The sequence below is a fragment of the Salvelinus sp. IW2-2015 genome, unplaced genomic scaffold, assembly GCF_002910315.2.
Source record: "Salvelinus sp. IW2-2015 unplaced genomic scaffold, ASM291031v2 Un_scaffold5160, whole genome shotgun sequence".
Classification (NCBI taxonomy): Eukaryota; Metazoa; Chordata; class Actinopteri; order Salmoniformes; family Salmonidae; genus Salvelinus; species Salvelinus sp. IW2-2015.
This window is the reverse complement of record NW_019946426.1, coordinates 23,916-28,444: the sequence shown is the minus strand read 5'-3', so window position 1 is coordinate 28,444 and position 4,529 is coordinate 23,916. Positions and strand designations below refer to the sequence as shown.

General features: G+C 48.3%; 1 pseudogene; it reads right to left on the bottom strand.

Annotated features, from left to right (window-relative positions):
* Window positions 1-227: 227 nt before the first annotated feature.
* The window catches only part of LOC112078022 (phosphatidylcholine:ceramide cholinephosphotransferase 2-like), a 12,826-nt pseudogene continuing 8,524 nt past the window's right edge, over window positions 228-4,529 (bottom strand).

Sequence of the window (4,529 nt, the reverse complement as noted above, 5' to 3'; positions counted from 1 at the left end):
ATATATTAGTCATCTGTGTGTTAATATCCTCCTGTGTGTATATAGGTGTATATAATCACTGTGTGCGATTACATCCTACTTGTGGTGTATATTATCCTACTGTGTGTACATATGATGTATTACATCTACTGTTGTGTACATTATATCTACCTGTGTGTTTATCCTACCGTGTGTGTATATTCTACTGTGTGTGTAGTATATCCTACCTGTGTGTGTATATATCCTACCTGTGTGTTGGCCATGGTGTGAATACCCACGAGAAGAGGCGTGATGTTAATAAAGTAGGGCCAAAGGACAAAAACATCATGCTGTAAGTGCTCATGACCAATCAGGATACAGATCACGCCCCAGCACTGAGCAACCAGCACAACCACACCGACCACCACATCTTATTGGGGGAGTCTGAAGGAGGTAACAAACAAAACATAGTTACACACAACCTCATGTGTCAAATTGGTTTTTGCCTTATTTTTCCAAAAACAACAGCCCATTTCCAATTCAAATAGCACTTAATCAGAGCTCCATAGGACTGGTAATTAATATACATGAATCATAAGTACATGTGGACAACTGCTCAAAAGTATGTGGACACCTGGTCATTGAACACCTCATTTCCAAAATCATTGGGCCTTAATAGGAGTTGGTCGCCCCTTTTTTGCTGCTATAAACAGGCCTCCACTCTTCAGGGCAGATCATTAATATGGAGTTGGACCCTTTTTTTTTTGCTTGCCTATAATTCAGCTCCATACTCTGGGAAGGCTTTCCATCAGATGTTGGAAGCTTGCTGCTATAAACAGCTCACCTATCTGGGGAGGGCCTTTCCACTAGATTGTTGGAACATTGCTGCTATAACAGCTCGCACTACTCTGGAAGGCTTTCCACTAGATGATGGAACATTGCTGTGGGGACTTGCTTCCATTCAGCCCACAAGAGGCATTAGTGAGGTCGGGCACTGAATGTTGGGCGATTAGGCCCGTCTCGGCAGTGCCATTGCCAAGTCATACCAAAAGGTGTTCGATGGGGTTGAAGGTCAGGGTCTGCAGGTAAGTGCAGTTTTGTTTCCACACCAATCTCCGGACACAATTCTAGTATGGACCGTCACTTGTGCACAGGGGATTGTCATCGAAACAGAAAGGGCCCTTTCCTCAAACTCCTCAACGTGGCCACAAAGTTGGAGCACAGAATATCTGAAGGTCCAGGTTAGAGAGAGGCACGGCCCCGACCCGGTCCCAGGTTAGAGAGGGCCACGCCGCCCCGACCCGGTCCCAGGTTAGAGAGGCACGGCCCGACCGGCTCCAGGTTAGGAGGCCACGGCCCCGACCCGGTCCCAGGTTAGAGAGGCCACGGCCCCGACCGGTCCCAGGTTAGAGAAGGCCAGGCCCCGACCCGGTCGCCAGGTTAGAGAGGCTAAACAGACCCGACCCGGTCCCGAGTTTAGAGAGGCTCGCAGTCCCGACCGGGTCCAGGTTAGAGAGGCCAACGGCCCGACCCGGTCCAGGTAGAGAGGCACACGGCCCCGACCCGGTCCCAGGTTAGAGAGGCACGGCCCCTGACCCGGTCCAGGTTAGAGAGGCCACGGCCTGACCTCGGTCGCTCAGGTTGAGAAGGGCCACGGCTCCGCGACCCGGTCCCTGGTTGAGAGGCCACGGCCCGACCGGTCCAGGTTAGAGAGGACGGCCCCGACCGGTCCAGGTTAGAGAGCAGCCCCGACCCGGTCCCCAGGTCTAAGAGAGGCTACAGACCTCCGACCGGTCCCAGGTTAGAGAGGCTACAGTCGCCTGACCGGTCCTGGTTAAGAGGCTACAGTCCCCGACGCGGTCCAAGGTTAGAGAGGCCACAGGCTCCCGACCCGGTCCCTGGTTAGAGAGGCCACGGCTCCGCGACCCGGTCCTGGTTAGAGAGGCCACGGCTCCCGACCCGGTCCGCTGTTAGAGAGGCTACAGTCCCCGACCCGTCCGGTTAGAAGAGGGCCACGGCCCCCGACCCGGTCCCAGGTTAGAGAGGCTACAGTCCCGAGCCCGGTCCCTGGTAGACGAGGCTACAGTCCCCGACGGTCCAGGTTAGAGGAGGCACGGCTCGCCGACCCGGTTCCCTGGTTAGAGAGGCTACGGCCCCGACCAGCGGTGCCTGGTTAGAGAGGTCTAACAGTCCCGACCCGGTCCAGGTTGTAGAGGCACAGCCCCGACCCGGTCCCTGGTTAGAGAGGCTCAGACCCGACCCGGTCCCAGGTTAGAGGCCACCCGTCTCTTTCTGGTAACCTTCTCTATTTCCTTAATAAAATAAGAAATTCTCAGGACTTACCTGAATAAACAGGTATGCCAGTGTGAGGGTGACAGAGTGGTGTGTGTGTGTGTGTGTGTTACGTACACTCTTGGATAAACAGGTATGCCAGTGTGAGGGTGACAGAGTGGTGGTGTGTGTGTGTGTGTGTGTGTACGTACACTCTGGATAAACATTGGTATGCCAGTGTGAGGGTGACAGAGTGTGTGTGTGTGTGTGTGTACGTACACTCTTAGGATAAACAGGTATGATTATGTGAGGGTGACAGATGTGTGTGTGTGTGTGTGTACGTACCTCTTGGGTAAACAGGTATGCCAGTGTGAGGGTGACAGAGTGTGTGTGTGTGTGTGTGTGTACGTACACTCTTGGATAAACAGGTATGCCAGTGTGAGGGTTACAGTGTGTCCACTGTAGAGGAAGTCTCCACACATGAGATGACCCAGGTGATTGACAGGCCTCCTCCACTAATCAGACCCAGGATACGCCACAACATTCCTTAGAGTCACCATAAAGCTAGGAAGGGGGAGAGAGAGGTTTAGTTAACAACGTACCGATCCTGGATGAATTAACATACTGCAACGGACTGATCCTGGATGAATTAACATACTGCAAACGGACTGTTCTGGATGAATTAACATACTGCAATGGACTGATCCTGTGATTATTTAACATACTGCAACGGACCGATCCTGTTAAATTGACATACTGCAACGGACCGTCTGGATTAATTAACATACTGCAATGGACCGATCCTGGATTATTCGATGCATAATTTCTACAATGTTCCTGGTAATAGTGAAACCATTGGGAGCCACTGTGTGTGTCCCCCCAATGACGTATATAAACCTTGAATTGCTGATGCCATGTATTGGCCAAATAGAGCCCCACAGTGGCGGTGTCATAATACCCATAAAGCCTAGCGGTCAAACAGGGAAATAGTTCCTATCATTTTTCCCCARAGGGGATTTCAGAAACACTTAAYATAAGGGCTGTGTTTCSTGTAGGCTRATTACCCTGGRGTGATGTTRTGATAACCATGTKAATCTCTCTCAGACAACGTGACTATTTCCCTGTTTGACCGCTAGGCTTTATGGGTATTATGACTCATAATGTGGTATTCAATGAGAGGCGTTGAAYCCACCGGTCGMTTAAATTGGCCCTACCTAGTAGGAGCCAATATTGAATGAATGGAATTCTATAGTATTTCAGTTTKAAGTTTCAAGGTCAACATTAAAATGTATTTTAATATTATTATGTTGTTGTTGTTGTGGGAACAGTAACATTAGTGCCATGGCCTGCATTCTCACCAGACATGTCACCCATTGAGCATGTTTGGGATGCTCTGGATCGGCGTYTACGACAGCTTGTTCCAGATCCAGKAACTTCACACAGCCATTGACGAGGAKGTGGGACAACATTCCACAGGCCACAATCAACAMCCTGATCAACTCTATGTGAAGGAGATGTGTKGCGCTGCATGAGGCAAATGGAGGTCACACCAGATACTGACTGGTTTCCTGATCCACACCCCCTACCTTTCTTTTTAAGGTATCTGTGATCAACAGATTCATATCTGTATTCCCAGTCATGTGAAATCCATAGATTAGGACCTAATGCGTTTATTTAAATTGACTGATTTCCTGATATGAACTGTAACTCAGTGAAATCGTTGCATGTTACATTTATGTTTTTGTTCAGTGAGGGTCCATTATAATATCTACACAGTTTTGATTTGGTTTTAGTCATTTTAAACTATTTTGAGTTCATTTCCCCCCCAATTTTGTATTATATATTTTTTTATTCAAACCACCCGTATGTTTAACACCCCTGCTCTAGAACCTTCTACCAACTGTCAGATACAACCACCACACTCAACAGCCTTCTACTACACTCTAGAACCTTCTAACGACACTCTAGAACCGTCTAACTACACTCTAGAACATTCTACCAACTGTCAGATGCAACCACCACACTCAACAGCCTTCTACTACACTCTAGAACCTTCTAGGTTATAACAACGTACATACAGACATAACACAGTTAGATCACAGTGGTTATAACAACGTACATACAGACATAACATAATTAGGTCACAGTGGTTATAACAACGTACATACAGACATAACACAGTTAGGTCACAGTGGTTATAACAACATACATACAGACATAACATTTTAAAAAAACGTCTCTATTCCTTAAAAAAAACGTTTGTGATGCTAAGGTCTATTGTTTATTTCACCCCCCCCCCT